The sequence below is a fragment of the Echeneis naucrates genome, chromosome 17 (genome assembly GCF_900963305.1).
Source record: "Echeneis naucrates chromosome 17, fEcheNa1.1, whole genome shotgun sequence".
In the NCBI taxonomy this organism is placed as follows: domain Eukaryota; kingdom Metazoa; phylum Chordata; class Actinopteri; order Carangiformes; family Echeneidae; genus Echeneis; species Echeneis naucrates.
This window is the reverse complement of record NC_042527.1, coordinates 8,927,450-8,947,989: the sequence shown is the minus strand read 5'-3', so window position 1 is coordinate 8,947,989 and position 20,540 is coordinate 8,927,450. Positions and strand designations below refer to the sequence as shown.

The window sequence follows — 20,540 nt, the reverse complement described above, 5'->3', positions numbered from 1 at the left end:
ATCATATGCGACCTTGGTGACTGAACAGCTGTGAGTCTCCAGTGTTTGGATCGTAAAATAGCAGAGTTGTTAAGGGTAAGTATGCTACATCTGTTATTTTATGTGTCACATTTATTGAGATTTTTTTATGAGCTGCTCATCTTACATTGAGACATGTTGTGAATGTTAATAGTGTCTGTCTTGTAAGAAAGCAAAAAACAGATCAGTCACTTCCATATGCTGAAAATGCAACCCAGTTAGCTTTAACTTTAAGAGTATACATTTTGGGCAGTCTGGTTACAGAGCACAGCAGTGAGAAGGAGGGAAGTACCAAATAATCCAACGACCAACAACCTAAAACTCTTTCACCTGAGGAAACACACACACACACACACACACACACACACAGAGTCAGGAACATGCTGTACTGCTCCAATATCCAAACACACCAACCTTTGGACCAAATGACCCTCTGAACAAAACAATACCACCTAACCATCAGCGGAGGAAATAGAGAAATGAAGCAGAACGGGAACAATGGAAGCTGCTCAGGAAGCGAGAAAACTGGAGGGGGGGGGGGGTGAGAAAGATTTGAACCGGAACAGCAAGGTGGATTTTAAAATTGCATTTGTGTAAAGTCAAAATAAAGACTTGTTGAGTTGTCACAGCCTGTGAGGTAATTGCTTGATTCGTGTTATAGATCACGTTGAGCTGTAACGTGCTTTGTGAGGACCCTGCTCATATTGTTGAGGGGAAAAAAACAAAACAAAAAAACCACACACACGTCATTACCTGTTTTGATCCGGGACATCCTCTATGGACTGATTTTTGTAGCTGCGCTAATGTGTGTGTGTGTTCAAGGTTAAACCAACAGCAGCACGGACAAGCCTCCACACAGACGCACAAATCATACATCCCCTTCATTTCTTTGTGTGTCCTTGGAGGTCAAGTGTTGGTTTTTACTGTGACCTCTCGACTCTCAATTACACTGCTCTTATACCAGCTGCTCTCATCACATTGATATGGAATACAGTAGCTGAGTGAAGTCAACATCAGATACAATCAGCTGCAGTTAAGTGATGCGAAAATTATCTGCTGATTACTGATGTGTATATAAAGTCAAATAAAAATTAAAAGTTTTCTGCATCACAGGAAGTTGTGATGTCTGTTCTTTAGTTCACATACTTGATAAATGAAGCCAAACTTAATTATCTTTCAGAAACTAATGAATGAATGAATGAACCATTTCAGCGGCTTTTTTTTAATGTTTGTTTCAAGAATAAAATCTCTTTTAGCACAAAGTATTTATGGACAGGGAAGCTTCATTGTTTACATCAAAACTAAAGTTGCATAAAAGTCGACAAAAGAGTAATCTGAACATGACATCTTTACTACATGAAGATACACTGACATAAGGCTACAGACACACGCGCACACACACACACAACTTCTGGACTGAATTGAAATCAGGGACTGGGTATGAGAATGCCAGTTTGAGGTTATTGTGTTTGAGTGAGAGGTGTGCATGCTGCATGTGTGTGTCTGTCAAGGAGAACAATTTTCTACCGAATCCAATTAATGTGAGTGTGCCCGTAGACTTGTGGAGACAGTTTCAGCAGAAAACCCAGTGGTTGCTAAGAGGACAGAGCGACTGCCAGTCGCCCCTCTGGAGAAAATACCTTGACTACTTAAAATAACGAGATATGAAATGATAATAACGTGGCTGAAAGAGTGAAAAATATCCTTAGTTGTACTGCAATGGCTCTCCAGACAAAATACTCTTAATTAGCCTTAATTACAGATGAAAAAAGAAAAAGACCAAAGTGGATTCAAGTCTCCAGAAGGAATTTCTCTTACAGCAATATCAGGAATACTATTCATAGAGCCCTTTTCCATAATGCATTATCAGCTCCTCTGTCTGCCTTTAATTCCGTTATGCATGATGGGTGGTGGTAACTCTGGGTCATACGCTGGAGCACAGAGCAGCACACACACACACAAAGACAGAGAGACCCTGCTCTTCGTGACTATGTCAGAGAAAACTACACATTTAGAGATGCAACAAGGGACATTCATATCAAATAGTGAATGTCAGTTATTTTAAAGGAACCTTGCTTGAATGTTTGCCCAAGGTTCCAGACACTCTCACTCAACAACGCAAAGCAATTACCTTCAGAGAACTGTAACACAAAAGTTTAATTGTGAGCAGACTGCAGCCAACACACAGAGGAAGCTAAAAACATGTGCATTATCTAAATGTTCAGAAATCCAGTTCAGGACACTGAGGGCAGGGGTGGTTTTAGTGATGTGGGGGCTCCTGGTAGTCTACTGCAAAAAATAAATGAATAAAATTCAAAGGAAAAGCACTGTCATACATTTACTACTCAAAATGTGTACTGAGCACATATAAAAAAGTAAAGCATTATTAACTCTGTTCTTAAACTGTTTAAAAAGTACAGATAAGATAATGAGAATGGTATCGATGATGAGAACAGCCCAGGGATATGTTTGCCTCACCGGGACCTTACCGCTCAAGAAATGTGACCCTCGGAACAACACAGTTCGATAGGCTTGGCTTGATGCATTAGCCTCTATAAGACATTATCATCATTCATAAAGATATTCTATTGATGTCTTATGTATAACAACCACCACAAAGAAAGAGTGAGCATCAAATGAAAATAATCTGTGGGTTCTTCATAAAGAGGCCCCATCCGCCGTTCAATGTGTTACTCATACAAACCCAGGTGTGTGTGCACAATATTATTCCAGCTTTCGGTGATCTAGTTACAGCTATTTGCAAGAAATTGCAATAATCTCCACATTAATCATCAGCTGGCCCCAGATCTGTATAATGACCTTTTATTGCATTATACAAGTAATTATGCGGCTTTAATAACTGATTGTAATTCTCTCTGGGCATTGATGATAAGATTCAATTCTTAATGACACAATTTGTGTTGTGTTTAGTACTATAAGCATTCCGTGACGCTAATGAGAAGATCCGCTGTGGCGAACAGCACTAGGCCATTTACCTTTGCATCATTACACATTCAGTGTGTTCAGAGAATTACGCCTCAAAATGAACATCAGCACTCAGCTCTACCTGCAGTTCAACACAAATGCTTCATATTTTTTCATATTTTTTTAAAGCCGAATAAGATGCTCCATGCAGATATGACCAAGTGTGTCTATGAGATCATTGCGCCTCAGATTTTAAATAAATCTGCGCAATAAGGGATAAATGGAATTTCTGCTTTGGGTTGTCTAAATGAGCTGAGAGTGTAATTCAGCTCTCAGTGACTGTTAGCACTTTGTCGAAAGCAGCTTTCTCAGGTCAGATAAGTTCTGTTTTTGGGTGTTGATCTAACGAAGATGAATGGACCCTATAGGAGAACTGGACCATTACTGTCGAAAAAAGTTCATGCTATGTGCTCTCTCTTAGCTGCTTCTGAGCCCTCGTTCATAAAAATGTTGGCGGTACTGGGAAGTAAAACCAGCAACCTTTCAGCAACAATTTTTTTTTTTTTTTTTTTTTTTTTTTTTTCCATAAACTGCTGCAATTGATCTATCGAAAGAAAAATTGTATGCTTCTGTGGGAGCTTTTAGTGAAGAAGAAAACTTGGCTATAAGAGAGCGACACCATGTGTGAAGTGATTTCCACAAGTGAAACTGAGAAGTAAAAGGAGCACTGTAACGAGATGCACTGCAGAGCCGGATTTATAGTCTGTAGACAATGATAATGGGGGTGAAGTTGAAAATGGCAACAGCAGCATCAGTTTTATGATGAGTGTTAAAACTGACCTGAAGGAAGGGCTAGAAGCTAAATAAAGCCTGACAGGTGATGATCAGCAAGTTTTAGAGAAGAACTAGAGGCAGAGGGGGAAAAAAGCAATGTCCTTACTTTATATATTCAGAAATGATGAACTATAGTCAAACTGCAGCCATTGAAGGATCAAGTTAACAGAACAAATGAGTAAATCTTCTAAGTGGGTGGTTCCCGTGGTAGAAAGTGACGTCTGAGAGACAGCATTACAAGAATATAATGGTGAGTCAACACAACCAACCCCCTCCCCATTTTTTTTTTTTTTTTAAATCAAGAACAAGAAACATGTCAAATGTTGCAATCACAGATGGTGCTGAGCTAAACACAGAATGACAGTAGTGACACTGTGAGTCAGAACAAAAACATCATGCTTCTTAAAAAAAAAACAAAACACTAATTCGAGGGGTGCTGCCACTGTAGAAAAATAAATACACTTTGATTAGTTTCGGTAAACACAGCTTTGACTTAAAATGACACAGTTAAACAAAAAACTCTTGTGTAATGCTGAGTAGTATTGACTGGGAAAGACTGGAGATGGCACTTTACATACAGAACGGCTCAGGATAATATGATCCTCTCCTCTTCCTCTCTCTCAAGCCTTCCTCCCTCTTGGAGACACAGCTCTATCTCTAGTGCAACAATACACCTATCTCCCATTTGCTCCTGCAGAGCTCTTCCAACCTGCAAAGAAGAAACCCCCCTGCAGCTGCTTTACTTTCTACCTGTCTTTCACACTTCTCTTTTCAACATTTTGGCTCTTTAAACTCTCCAAGGCCAGAGTGTCTGATCTTTGCTGGCACATCACCACCACCACTGCCGGTGAAAACGGCATTATCTCGAAATGTCAACAACAGACAAGAGAAACAGGAGTGTGTTTAGCTTGACAACAATGCGGTTTCTATCATTATCTGCCTGATGTTAGAAGTGGTTCAAAGCCCGAGAATTTATACGAGCATGTAATCCTTTAATCCTTTAATTAAAGTCCATATAATATGAAAATGAACAAAATTGTAATTCCAAGGCTTTCACACGCTAGCAGTGGAAAAGTTGGGGCCAATGTGCAATGACCCTGACCCAAAAAGTTCAAGTTACACGCAGCTCAGTAATGTGACCTCTGGCGTATTGGTAACCAATGCTGTGTCTTCTCATTTCTTGATCTAATGTCACACTATTGGCACGAGAACAGTATATTTTCCTGTTAGCGATAGAACAAACATTAACACAAAGGATATCCATAAACCTGTGACTTAGAGATGCTGACAGGCAGAAAAACAGGCAGAAAACACACACGGATATGCAAGGTCACGAATATAGGGAGTCAAACTGACAAACAAAACCATGAGCAAATCAAGAAGGATGAGGAAAATCCATGTGAGCAACAAAAACAAACTCCTTTCACGCTCCCAGCTCAGTCAAGGGCATTAAAACCCAGTACAGTCACATCTAGGGCTGGATCTTTACCTTTACTTTCTGGTCATAATCAAATATCTCTGCGACAGCAAATCTTTAAAAACAAACACAAACATTAAATGGTGTCAATGCTTTCTGATCTACAACCTTTTTACAGCTTCTTTTGTGCCAAGTTTTATAGCTAGCTGAAAAGTCAAATTACAGTTTTTTTTTTTTTAAGAAGCGAAAAACAAAAAGTGGAAGAAAAGGGGTTTAGTAGCAAACCATGTTTATATTCCTCAGAAAGATGGAGTTGATAACAGAAATATGTCAAATGCAGCCCAGCTGCAGCTGCAGTTAGAAAATCTTGCTATAGCTCACACGCTCATAAGGACAAATGTTAACACCTGCTTGGCAGATGTTAAAACAAGAGATTTAAAGGGGAATCTCAAGATTTCCTGGATTTATCTTTGTGTAACCATCAGAGCAGCTCTGAGCTTCAACAACGATACCAGCTTATCAGCATTTGTGCCTGCTACTAATATCTGTCTGCTACCTTACCAATGTAAAACCATACAACCAAGAATTAGCAGGAAGAGATGTTTGCTTCAATGCAGTACAATCATGAAGTGAAGGAGATGAATAACACCTTTGACTTTTTTCATCTTCAGGTGTCCCCGGCAGTTTCTATCCTTTAAAGAAACAAACTGATAAGTTAATTATCAGTTTGTTTCTGTGCTGTGTATGTAACTGAATTGATTGATAAAGCTGTCAGTAGCTTGCCAATATTTGAGCTGTTTAGAGTGAGGAGTAAATATGGAAGGTGTTTGACATATTTGACCTGACTATGGTTAAATAACATGTAACAATATAAATCTCTTCAAAGAAAAAAAAAAGATGTAAAACCTCAATAACAAAGCATTATTGCACAAAGATTGTGAGTGAGTTGCAATTTAAACAATATCAGTTAGCATCCTTCAACACAGTTGACTGTTTTTGATTGAACAGCTTTCAACAGATTTACTTACTACTACTACTAAAGTCTTTGCTAAACCTGACCTTTGTTAATTATACTAACTAATAATTTATTTAATTACCAATGTGAAATGAGACAGATACTCTTTGTAGAACATCACAAACTACTAAATATGAAGCATAGAGTTTAGTTTAACAATAATCTAAATCACAACTCTCGTATGGAGAAAGTGCCTTGTGCCACAACAAAGACAGGCACAGAACATTTTCAAGCCTCTCACAAACCAAAAACAAAGGAAGGATTAGGAGGAGGTATAGCTTTACTCTGAGCTCAGCTTCCTTTTTTTCCAAACGCACAAGACGCTGAACCCTGCCAAACATCAACCTCCTTCACAGGCGAAGGGAAGTCGACATTATCCATAGCTAATGTACCTTCTGGTGGTGTCCTATGTCTTTTTCCCTTGCACACTTTTCACCACTTTTTAGCACAAAGCACAAACAATTATTGAGTGGAGGATTTTTTTTAGAAAACACTTAAAACAAATAAATAAATAAATAAATAAAATAGGGTGCAGCCACAGCGTGGGAGGTCTAATGGCTACAAACATAATTATACTAAGTCCATCCCACTCACACTGAAGAGAAGGAGGTGTAGAAATCTTTTTTTTTTTTCTAAAGACCTCCCAGAGCAAAGTCAATCTTAAGAAATTTGGCTAAAACTAACGGTGGTGCTCATTGTGTAGAGCTGGGGGTATGAATCATATCTTAGCAGCCACATTAGTGTCACACAGAAAGATGGGCACTGTGGGCAGAGAAGGCTAGTAGAGAGGAGGTGGTGGTAATGTAAGCCACGGCACTGTTTCTTTTTAAAGCTGCGCTCTCTCTTTACCATCCTGCATTACTGTAAATCCACCGTTCACTGTCTCCTCTGGGACGTGAAGCAGAGAGATAAGACAAACAGGGGGAGGAAAAGTGAAGGAGAAGTAGAAAAATAAAGAGAACAGAGAGAGCAGAGAAAAATGGGAAGAGGTCATGAGATGAGAGGGGAGGATGCACAGAAAGAGGACAGAGGGTGATAAGCAGAGACGAGGCCACAGCCCGCCTGTCTGACCCTCAGTTATCCTTGGCTGTTACCAACTGAGGGAGGTGGACCTCGCTCATCAAAACGTCAATATTGGAGGAAATCTGTTGGCAAAATTTACGAAGCACAAACTCCAATTAATATTTCTGCTTACATGCAGTTTTGCAAGCATGATAAATAATCCCTCACCCCTACGGCTAATCTGCAGAGAAACCGCTGATGTTGATCCACCGTGGCATTTTGTTAATGTATGTTTGGGTAAAAAGACATAACAGCATAAGTGGTGATAACTTAGATCAACAGAGAATGAATGCAAATAGTTCGGTGGAAATCCTTTGTAAGATGAGGTGAAAACAAAATATAGAAATCCGAAATGAATATTTTATGTTAACAATATAAAACAGATCTGATAGGCAGCCACATTCGACAAGGTCACCTGATGTAGCTGATTAGGAAAGTGTGTTTACTGTGCGTGTGTGCCTGTCATATAAATGTAAAGACAGAGTCGGAGACAAAGCAGGTGAAACTGATGCAGATAAGGTGATTAGAGAGCAAAGAGCAAAACAGAGCAGAGAAAAAACACACACAGAGGAAGGTGAGTAAAGTCAAAGGTGTATTTTTGTTATTAATATCATATTATTTTACTATCAAACCTAGTGCTATTTATAAACTTCATTACTTGTGGGGAATTATTTTACGGTGTTCCATTTCACCATAACAAATCTAATAAAAATCATCATAATAATATAATCTCCCACCCTGAGACATAAAAATATATATGTATCCTTGTCAATGATGGACTATACTAAAATGAGGAAAGGTTTAATTAGAGTTTGCACCTGCTGCTGTGGCTGCAGTGGATTGTGTGTAAATTAAGGTAGCAAAGACACACGTGCATCAACACGCATTAGCTATTACACGTGTGTGTGCGCAGCAGGTGGACTCACACTATCAACCTCAGTCTGACGGAGGCAGACTGAGATAAAAGCAGCTGATCCCTCACTGGCTTAACCTGACAGACCAGAGTGTGTTCACATAGAAAGAGAGAAAGAAGATCAGTGGAAAAGAGAGAAAGAATGAGGTAGAAGAGGCAAGAGGAAAAAGGACAGAGGTGTGGGTCAACCCTGTAGTACAGTGCTTTGAATAAGAATTTGGCTGATTTTCAGCAAGGTCTACAGGACCTTCACTCGAAAGCAGAATACAATCCTGCATTACGAGTCATCACCACTAATGCTCACCTCCACTTCTAACTCATGTACGAGCACTGCAGCTGATTGCAAGTTGTGAGGAAGTGAGGAAATTGCCCAGTGTCATTCTGAATAATGTCATAAAGCATTAAATGAGGAAGATTGATGTAAAGGTGAATGCTGAGGTTCTAGCATTTCAAAACTGTTGAGTATTGCAGTCTATTTAAACACACAACTCTACAAATGCCAAAACTGGCACAAAGTCATCCACTGGAGCACAATTAATGCGTTTGATTTTGTACAAAAACAGTGCATGTATTATTTTCTTAGGAACTGACAAAAATGTCCCATCTCATAATGTCAAGGAGGGTTACAAAACATTCCTGTCACTGCTATGGTGCAACCTGTAGCAGTGAGACAGGACTGTATACAGCACACAGTGCTGTTCGGAGAGTATAGATACGGTTTCCCGCTTCATCTGATTTCCATAAATGGACGTAAAAATGCAGACACAAAGGACCAACCGTGGCACTCAGCACATGCACAAACACATTCAGCGTAAATAAACTGTGACGCACACTGGTTCAGATTAAGGCAGCATACAGACCAAACATGTGAGTCCTGATACTGAGGTAGAGAGAGAAGGAAGCAGGTACTAGTAATTCCACAGATGTGGAAGAGCCATTTTCGTTGCACAAAGCAGGATGCGATTTAGTTTTGATGATTAGAAACTGTTATGATGTTATGACGCCTGTAAAGCAATGACCATGGAAGTTAACGAGCAGCATGGGGCCAGTACAGGTGACCAAAACTGAAAACATTCAGGTCATAAAGTCACAGAGGAAACGTTTTATACATGCACGTATGGATCTGTCAAGCTGCTGCTACTTTACTCTGCTGTAATATACAACATGGCAGGAATGGCTACAGACACACAGTAGCAACATAACACAAACTGGTGCCTTCACAACTGCACAGTATATACATATACAACAGCAAGCACAAACAACAGACATATAACAGAACCTAAAGCACTGCGCCAAGTGAGAAAAACTAATTATGCAGTCATTTGCGTTGCTCATTCAAGTGTGTAACATTCAGCAATTAACTTGTTGCCTCTGCATCATGAAAATATCAACAGAACTACAACATCTTTACAGCTTCACTTATAAACTCCTTATCAAAAGACTCTCAACACTGAGTGGCTCTTGGTAAACGAGAGATATTGATAAGAAGTAGAACAAAACAATAAAGCCTCAGAATTCAATGGAAGCCTCCCTGAAAGAGAGAAAACTAGTTGGCTGGAATCATAAAATGTTTGATAGTTTTATGCTCCTCAAGAGCCCCAACTCAGCAACAACATGTAAGTGTTGATAAGAGGACTTCTACTCTCTACTCTACTCTACTACTGGACATGACAAAGGGTTTCTTTAATAAGTTATGTGTGAAAACTTCTATCACTTACTGTGCAAAAGTGTGCAAAAATGCAAAATAAGTGTAGAGATGGTTGTTAATTTGAGTATGACTCATGTCCAGTGAAACGTGATTGTTGTTAGTGAATGCTTCAGATTCACTACTTCCACTCAGCCCAATCATATTTTTTCTTCATAAACTAATCAAAGGAAAGTGCATTAGACCATGCTAAATATCTTGCCAAGAAATCTTTTGAATCAATTTACACTATGTTTTCCACAGCTCTGAAAGAATTTAGGATTTTGCTGGTTGGTCCCAGACGGACAGGGAAGAGCTCTACTGGTAACACTGTGCTGGGCCGGGGGCCAGTTTTTGACACCAGAGGAGGGGGGACCAGCACAAAAGCCAGCTCAGTCACCACTGGACATCATGTGACCGTGGTGGATGCACAAGGTTGGGGCTTGTCTGAGGAGTTTGTGGCCCAAGAGGAGAAAATTGAACTACTGAGAGCATTGGATCTGTGTGGACCAAAAGGACCTCAGATTATTCTGTTAGTGATACCTCTGCTGGACTTCACCGAGCCCGAGAGGAGAGCACTGGAAAAGAGGATGGAGATCTTGACCTCTGCAGTCTGGAGACACACAATGGTGGTGTTCACCCAAGGAGATTTGTTGAGGAGAAAAAGGCGCAGCGTGGAGGAGCACATTAAATCAGGGGGCCCTGCCTTGCATTGGTTAATGGACAAGTGTTGCTATCGATACCACGTGTTGGATAACAAGACAGCTGTCATAGCCCAGAATGAAAGATTAAAGCAGAGGGTGAGCAGAGGCTGGAGGAGCCAGTGGAAACAGAGATGGAAGAGGAAAGAAGACAAGGGGATGGGGAGGACGAACAGAGGAAATGAGGGGGATGGGAGAAGGGAAGGAGTGCAGGAGCAGGTGAGCGCTTTGCTGAGCAAAATGGACGACATGTTGCGGGAGAATGGGGAATGGCATTTTTCTCTACCCAGTACCAAAGGCTGGAGGAGGAATGGAGCCACAGAGAGAAGCAGCTAAGATCTCGTCTGGAGGAAGCAATCAATATGGGAAGTGCAAGGAGAAAACAAAAGACTAAGATAAAAATGTAACCAGAGGAAGAGCAGAGGTTAGAGATGGAAGAAGAGGAGTGGGAAGGTAGCCTGAGGAAAGAGCAAGACACCAAGGGGGAGTGTGTGGAGAGGAAGGTAAATAAAGATGAGGATCATGAAGATGGAGCTCAAGAGGCAAAGCAGTGAGGAGGATGAGGGAGTTGACAGCACAGGAGAGACAAAGGAAGAAAGGAGAGTGGTAATGGAGAGGGAGGAGAGCACTCAAAAACTGGAATAAGAGCTCCATATTGGCCATGTGTTGGTCAAAGATTAAGCTTTAGCCCAGGCAGAAGAGCTGCCTAAAGTCCCTCTTTTAGTCCAACTGGAGCAAAACACAACACCAGTGACTCATTCTGCCTCTCGTCCAACAACACTCAACACTCTCACTCAGGAAAGGTGGAGGGTTAAAGGGATTATTTCATACTTGGGGACGTCATACCTGCATTGTAAGTGTAAGTGTGACATTACAGGAAGTAGCTAGTTAGCTTAGCTTATCATAAAGAATCTCTGCAGGATAATAGCTGAAGAGAAGTCTTGTTAAAATCAGTGTTTGCCAAAATGTTCCGCACTATGTCCTGACTGCACAAAATCTGTACACACGTGAAGCCATATGTCCTCCACTGCTCACTTTAAAAAGCTTAAAACACCATGAGGAAATGCTGTATAATAAATTCTGTTAAACACTGTCTGCCCCTTGGTGAATGTACTGTTGGTTGCATATTGAGTACAGATGCAGGAGTGCTTAAAATTGATTGGTTTTGCTATTAAAATGATGAGGAATGTGAATCAGTGTGCAATCACAGACCGCAGTATGCACAGTATGTTCAAACAGCATTCCAAATACTGGGAATGCTTATGAAATGTGAGAATTTGAAATTGTCCCACACTCCAATAATTAAAGTCAAATTTTCTTTTTGGGGAAAACCAGAAACAAAAAAAATAATAAATAAAAGAAATCTGCTATCTGAGAAAATGTGATGTGTTAAATAAAAGAAGAATGGTTACTGAGTATATCATTATTATTTGATATTTTTTTCCTGTCTTCAATTTGTATAATGAGGCAATTGCAGAATTTATGGCCGTGATGAGGGACGTGTGGTCTACCACCTATTTCATTACATCTGAACAAATGCTGTCTCCCCTCGGCTGACGCAGGCAGTTAATCCTGATTTTTGGCTCGCAAATATGATGCCATGCAAGGTCGGATGTGTGGTAACCAAAGAGGTCAGTATTTGCTGAGGACATCAGACAGGGCCAGATTTCAAATGCACAAAATCAGATTTAAAAAAATGGGGGAGAAAATCCCTCACACTGAAAAGCGGAACAGATTCAGCTCTTTGTGTCTAAAGAGTAATTATTAAATAAAGCTACCAAATGTCTACTTCTCCTGGAGCAGTGAAACACTTCTCAACACCCAAGTATTTACAAGGTACATTAAGGCTGCAGATGCTGCTTTTTTCCTGAGAAAAAAGTAATTAGCGAGAAAAAAATTATAGTAATTAAATGACACAAATTCAACTCAAGTTGTTTTCAATGCGTCTTCACATATACAGTGTGTTTACAGGGCTTTACTCCAACCAAACACGACAGCAGATGTTTTCACCTGTCATGTGATGTCAGTATAAGGTACCACTGAATATAGGTCTAGTAATTTTTCATGAAAATAATTATTTTAGAATTGGCAGTATTTTATCAGACTGCCAAGATAAAGCTAATGAACTGAGTTTCCTTTACAGAACTTATAAAAGTCTATCCAAAGATACTGACTGTGGCCTGTAAACTGATAAATTATCTAACTGTCTATCATGGGTCATGTTAAACAAGTTCAGTACTCTACTGTAGTTAAAATAGCTGAAATCAGACAGTCAGCCCCCTGAGGACTTTAGTGGCTGAGTTGATCTTTCCTCTCTAAATTAGAAAGGCCAAGTTTGTAGTTGAACCGACTAAAGCTTATTAGTATTTAACTGGTGCCACTACAGCAGCGCCGTAAAAATGCCTCCATCTTGCTCAAAGTCTCTGTAATAAGAAGTCTGAAGTAACCATGTATTTGATATCGAATCACAATTTTCATTGTGCTTCACTGAGCAAGATGAAATCTGGTCTGATCAGAATATGGTCAGGTCAAACTGTTGTACTGAGTACAAGTTGCTTTATTTCCTACATAATATGGGTCAATGTTGACTGGGGTTATGGGATGTCCGGTTGGACCTGTATGAAAATTGCTCTTGTGTAATATCAAACGTCAGTATTGTTGTGAAAAATGGGAAGCGGTATCTTGTTGATGGACTAAATTTAAATCAAACCGAGGCAATACTCAACTTGCATTATAATGGCAATTTCTTCAGACAGCAAGCAAATAGTGAAAGAGATCTCACCAAACAGCATGGCATGGAGTTAAAAACATCATCTTGGATTCAGAGGCACCTTTTATCTGCTTTTGGGAAACACTTGTCATGGCTACTGCTGTTGCTATGAGACAACTGACAACCCATTTGATTCGCTGTTTTCTTTAGCAAACAGCTAAAATAATTCTTCCAGTGCCAAGTGTTTCTGAGTGCACAAAATGCTCTCTGCTGAGACACCAGCAGCACCAAAACACTCATCACTAAGTGTTTCAATTTGAAGCACAAGATAAAGACGACAACATTAGGTAACCTTGCAACACACCAGCTGGATTACAAGTTACATACAAACAGGAAGGTACTTTGATGTTAAAGGTCTGTTTTGAGAGCAGGTCTCAAAGTCACAGGACACTTTGCAAAGGTAATAAGAAACTGGTGATAACGTGACCCAGTGAACCACATCACTTTAAACTTTGACTCGGTTCTAAGACTGCACTTTTTCCAGAGCTTGTTTAGATGAGCTAAACGCACAAAAATCAGCCGGTGAACTGAGGACGCTTGTGTTGGGCAGTGAGATATACTTCAGGGTGTGTTGAGAACGGAGACTCAGAAATTACCCCTGCAAATATCAAACGTGCTGTAGTTACACACTATTCTTCATCCTGTTAATATAACATATTTCATTGCTTTTCAATAGTTTGGCTAAGTTGATGATTTGACATAAAAGTTAAATAAAACTATGTGTTTTGTTTTATTTTTGTGTCGAGCATTTTTATTTGTGTGTGTGTGTGTGTGTGTGTGTGTGTGTGTGTGTGTGTCTAAAGAAATCGAGAATGAGTTACAGTGTGATTATACCAACTGCCAAGTATATTTTTATTGCTGAAACAGCAGTTAAAAAAATGTGCATAAAATACGGAAGATTAAACCTGGATTAAAAGCCCATGACAAAAGTTTCACCATGGCCTGATTAATTTTGTTGTGAGTAACTTCAGCCGTCAGACTGCGACTGACAGCACAGAGGGCAGATCGGCAGTGTGAGGTAGGACTAAACCACGGCAGCGACTAACAGAGCAAGCTCCAGCAGTCGTCTGGGCACACGGCCCAGTGGAGGGAGACAAACTGACGAAGGAAAACAGAAAGATGAAGGTAAAGGGACGGTGACTGATAAATCAGAGGACACACAGGGGCAGGGACATCCGGGGCAGCAGAGGGAGGTAAAGTACACAATGCTGAGAGATACTACAACAGAACAGAGTGTGAGCAGATGAGAGCTTTGTGTACAATATAAAAATGTAAAGTTTTGAGCAGAAATGGCGAATAGATACGTTCTTTGCGTGACAACACAAGGCCCTGATTTTAGTTGCTCACAAGTGTATTTCTTGCTGTCAGAGATATAGACAAGGTAGGTAAACATTTCTCAGAAACCAGCTCCCCAGGTATTACCTCATCTTTAAAATGGAAGTTTTCTGTGTCAGCATCATGTGGGAGCAGAAATCAGAGTCACTTCTCTAGAAGAGACACTTTGCCAATTTGCCTGCTCAGTGCCCAGCAGGATTTCCACAACACTTCCAGGCAAAGCACACAATGTATCACGAGGTTATTGCTGTAGGTGTGACATTTGCACAGCCACTGAGGCAATACTCTCATCTGCATTTCACTGCAAGATATAGCAGGAAGAAGGCACCTAGTAAATAAAAAGATGGAGGCTCCTGTTTGACTGGATTTTTGTGACACTTCATGTACTCTGATGTTCAGTCTCAGGCCAGACTGGTAATATATTCAGACTCAAGTGCTTATCATCTGCAGATCATTAATAATGTTAACAGTTTAAATGTGTGATTGATTTCTTGGATGCTTAACAAGACGGGGATCCTGGTTAGAGGTTTAAACAGTAATTTCACTTTTAAATAAATTTTAAAGACAATCACTTACGCAGTCAAGCATAAATGGATTTCAAAAATGTCTAAATGATCTTATAATCACATCATCATGTTGAATCACATAAGGGCAGACTTAACTGCAAGCACTCTTACAACTGGGTTTTCACTTTAACATCTTAAGAAATGATCATAGGTTTGATAAATAACCACAGACTTTAGTGCCTTTGAGAAATATATGATCACGTTGAATACTTAACAAGTGGGTTAGCCAAAGCCAGTATGAAGTACCAACTTCACAGTCACCCTTTTTCTTTTACTGTTACCTTAGCTTCACTCAGTAAGCTAAATAAATGTTATTTTTCATACAATTTCATGTACCATGATTAAATAAGTGATCTCATGTCTCAAAATGCAAGGAAGTCTTCACCTAAAAATACAACTGCACAGTATCTTACATCAACTGTGGAAAAACAAAAAGACTGCGGGCCATGTCTTGTCTGAAAAGGAACATCTTCATTGGATTTCCAGACTTTGTCGTGTAATGAAGAAAGTGAGAAATGTGACACAGGCCCACTGCAGCCTCTGTCGATTTCTGGTATCTGACAGAGAAATATGCAAAACTGTTTTTGGAGTATTCACAATGCAATGCCATTAATCGCAGATGTTTATAAAGAGAAGTCTTATGTGCACAGTGCATGTTCGCTTTGCTTTTAAACACACACACACACACACACACAAAAAAGTAGAAATGTTGAGTGTCTGCACAGTGAGCCCCAGATGGTTTGTTTTAATCACATTCACTTCAATATTACAAGCATTATGATGAAGTGAATGATACACACAACTTGGTTCAATTAGGTTTACAGTGTGGCAATGATCAGCATGTGGCTGTGATTCATCAGAGGTCATGGACTTCCATGTTCAACTTAGAGAATAGAAACACGTCACTTTGACAACTGTTGTGTGAGTTGTGTGGCAGGTAGCAATTTACAGATCAGTGTGTTTACAGCAACTAAATTCAGCTTTCTGCTCTACCCTGATTTCTCAAATATCATGTATACGAGAAGTTAGTTTTATGTAACCGATGTGGAAACATCATTTTTCCAGTCCTGGTTTCTTGGCCATGCCAAAACATATCTGGGTTTCTAATCAGCATTTTTTTTGTTTCCATGGCAATAACTTTAATGCTTGCTGTAACCACAGTGGTTGAAAGGAGAGTGTCTTAAATCACTATGACATATAGAATAAGAGTAAAATGTTTTCAAAATAATATAAAGACAGCATTCATAAACATGTGAACAATAACCAGGTCATTGCTGTGTATAAAAAATGCATCACCTGCTATTTTTTTATGACTGCAAATGCACAAATAACAGACAGGAAAAATAAGAAAAGTGAGTGACTGATGCAACGTATTCGGCAGAAGACGATGAGAGTGATGACACCACTTTGAGCAACGCACTCCAACTCCACCCTAAACAGCTCCAGTCAAGCCACTCGACAGCACACATGACCAGCGTGTGAAGGTGGGAAACAGGGACTTTCTGCAAAAGACTAAGCCTGAACTGTCAACTTTCCATGATTAGCAGTGTTGAATTTAGGGGATTTTTTTCAAGACATAAACAAAACCCATTGCATCATGTCTGCTCTCTGTTTCGAGGGACAGGATTGCTGAATGCTAATGCAAACCCTTTCACCTGACTGAAGTCATGACATCATCTTCACAAGATGTGCAAACAGGAAATGTTAAAAGACGTGTTGTCATGGAAACGGGGAAACATGTCTTCACTGGGAACAGATGGATGCAGCTGAGAAAGTTCACAGACAGACTTTAGTTCCCCTTCGAGTGTTGCAGCAGAAGTAATAGTCAGAATAGACTAACGACTCTTAGTGCCACCAGGTAACTGAGCTCCTACTGCAATAACATGCTGTCCACGTTGAAAACATACACTGAAGCCACAGACATAGGTGTAGTGAGTGAAGTAAAAGTTGAATAAATTGTGTGAGTTTCAACTACCAGGAAGAAGAAGGCCCCTGGGAGGGAGAGAAAAAACCATGAGACCTTTAAATAGAAATGGATCCATGAGAGGACACAAAGGAATCCACCCTGTCAGCCAACTGGTAATGTCAGGAGGCCAAAATGATGTGTTGAGTAGAGGATGATCATACAACTCCCTGAACAAAGAGTCAAGGAGACCAACATGGGAGAAGATTATCCTGCTTTCATTCATTACTGCTCTCATACATCACAAAGGTGGTGAGTGACTGGATCACCTGGGCCATTGTGCTGGACTGGGGTGAAAACTATGGTTCCATTAAAAAAAAAAAAAAAAAAAAAAAAAGTCAAAACATTTTCTTCTTCAAATTCATCTTCTGTGCATTAAAAAAAAAAGACATGCTGCCATGTTTATTTTTATGTGCATATTAAACTGGTAAAGGCGATAGTCATTCTATTAAGCAATTCCTCCTTCTCCGAAACAACCCGAGGCCTACTATATCTGTCCGGGGAAAACACAGCTCACACTCAGTCTAGTCTGTTAAACTTTGGATTTATGGGTGTGGAAAAAAATGGCTGTTTTCAGCTGCTCAGCTTTTCTCGCTCCCCTGTATTTCTCCAACTCTTTAGTCGCTGCTGCTGTGAAGCATAACCGAGTGTGAAGCAAAACTGATCCATCATTTACTGCTGTGTTCAGGGTATTTTTGGAAATTAACTGCATTAAAATAAGTCTCCAGCAGATTTGTTGGAGGCAATGTCTCAAAACACCAAATGCAATATTTTTCCTCCAATACCTATGTATAATACACTGACACATCCGCACACTGAGTGGAACAGATTAGGGGAAATGGATGGGTACTGACAGAGAGCTGGGGTAAATGGGATGATAATCAGGTGTGAAATCACTCTGTTTTTTTCTGCTGCGGTTCAGTCTGTCCCTCATCTTCTCTCTCCGACTCCCAATGCGCAGGGATATTACTTCCTTACAGAAAACTAACAGAAATAATCGGAAGGCTTTTAACACACACAACCTCCTGTACAGGCCTCATAGCAGGGAATAGTTTAACTGTCAGGTCCCTCAGGTATGAGACTACTGCCAAGAAGGCACTGCAGTTGAGGATTTTATGCTTTTTCTCTGTTTTCCTCTCCCCTGGTGGCCTTTTAGTAAATTTTATCCTTTCATCCTCTTAATCTGAGCTGATGGGTACTTTCCTCCATGCCTGTTTATTCCTCAATATCTCCCATCTCCATCTAGCCATAACTCCTTTTTTTTTTAATTACATACAATCTGGATATTAACGATGCATTAGAAAGGATAAATGACTATCAATGGCAATTAATGTGAATGTCGATCTACAGCATTTTGCCCAGTAGTTGTGTTTCTGAATGTTTCAGCTATCCCTGACAAATAATTCACAGGAAAAATATTCACTTGACAGTTGCTAACTAAGCCAGCGTGCCTGGCACTATGCAGACTGCCAGGAAGCAAACAATGGATTTGGTGCCACACATGGACTCCTTGGAGAGTTATCGCAGATTTGGCATTGGGAAACAAACGCATTTAATATACACAAAACCCCGTATAATGAGGTCTCTGGTTGCAAAGGAAATTCAGTCAAAATATTTACATCATATCTCACATTAATTTAATAAACTGCTGTGATAGATTGCAGTAATTGCTCCACAAACCTGCTGCATTGTGTCTATTAAATACATCCCGAAGGCCAGACTCTTCCATCTTTTACCACAAACACAGTGTACAGTAGAATATGACACGAGTCACAACGAAAAGAGCAATGATATATGAAAGACAATTTAGCATTTTAAAAAATAAATATAGAAATTATAACATCCACTCTTTTGATCCTGAGATATGAGTCCTTCTCATGAAGAAAGAAATAGCTACATAAATGAAGCAGCATAAAATCTACGTAAAAAAACAAAACAAAAACAAAAACAAAAACCCAAAAATCGAATAGATTAGTCATCAGGTTTACTAGTGAGAGGAGTCGGCTCAAATGTGGGCCAACACATTTCTGAATAGATTGTCTTTTTTCTTTTTGTTGTACAAAAGAGCCTCCAGCATCAAGCTTTTAACATTTCTGAGGCGCTCAGCTCAGGTGAAGGTGTTGGCAGCCAGGTTGCTATAGAGACAGCTTTATTGCTATTGTTACGCTGGTTACTGGTTTCCTGTCATGAATGTAAATTAAATCAAGAGTTTGTGTGGATAAATCATCCTGGTTAAAAAAAAAAGATAGTTTTCTGAGATTAATTTCAAATTTTTTTTATCCATTAGTTATTGACATTACGTCCTGCGGTAAATGAAGGATGATTAATGGGTGACACCTGTGTTAGCGCTCATTACTGAGAGCAGGTGCACATGCAGCCGTGGCCTTGGGGTGCTGGAAAAACTGAAATGGATCAATAAAATCTGAATAATGTGCTAGAATCAAAGTGTAAAGAAAAAAAAAAAAGATAAAAGCAATATAATGAGAAAAAAAGCAGAGAGGTGTAACAGAAAACAAGCCAGTCGTTTCTATCCACTGATCACTGGCAATAAAAACGTTCCCACAGTCATTTTAATCTTCCTTTAGGAAAGTGTTTTAGTTAATCTGAGAGAAACCTGAATGATTGCCAGACCATTTCTTTCAAATTTTTCTCAATCACAACCAAGTTTGGAAAATAATTCCCAAATGTCAACTCTGGCTGAGGCATCACTTAACAGCAGGTCTGGCAGAATAAGAGCTGGCTGTCCCGGCAAGGTCATCAGCTACGTCTATTTTAAGAAGACTCTAAAGCCTGAGAGAGATTTACACCAAACTTCCTATTCACTTGAAAGAAATATCAGCGTCAAAATAATCTTCTAGAGGGCACAGATTATCAGTCACAACATGACAGCAGCTTCAGTGTGTGCTAACAATAGTGTTTAACTCAAAGAGTGGCAGAAACGCAGAATGGCTAACATAGCTGTGGACCAGTTCTTGTTAAGGTGCTGATGTTAGGTATTAACCCACGGAGAGTGGCATCAGTGCCTTCCTGCTAATGGTGCTTTCATTTATGCCTAATGGTTTTCATGATTCCTTTATATTTATGACCCTCCTTTCTTTGAGTGAAGTGGTCATGGTATTCAGGGTTGCAAGACTCACTCTTTTTAAGTGTATGAGTATGTATCTAAGAAAATAAATTATAGTCCAGCACTTCACTAATCAGTTTCCTTTCTGCTCTACAGGCCCTCCCCTGCCTCTCTCCTTCAGTCCTCCATCATTTCAGGTGATCTCCACAGCAATGACACCAGTCGCTTTGTCCCTCATTCACTCTCTGCACCTCCTCATCTCTAATGTATCTC

General features: G+C 39.8%; 1 protein-coding gene across 2 annotated transcripts in view; it reads right to left on the bottom strand.

Moving 5' to 3' along the window:
- LOC115057870 (SPRY domain-containing SOCS box protein 4-like) overlaps window positions 1–20,540 on the bottom strand; it is a 61,741-nt gene that overhangs the window by 3,010 nt on the left and 38,191 nt on the right. The gene's annotated exons all lie outside the window — the stretch shown is intronic.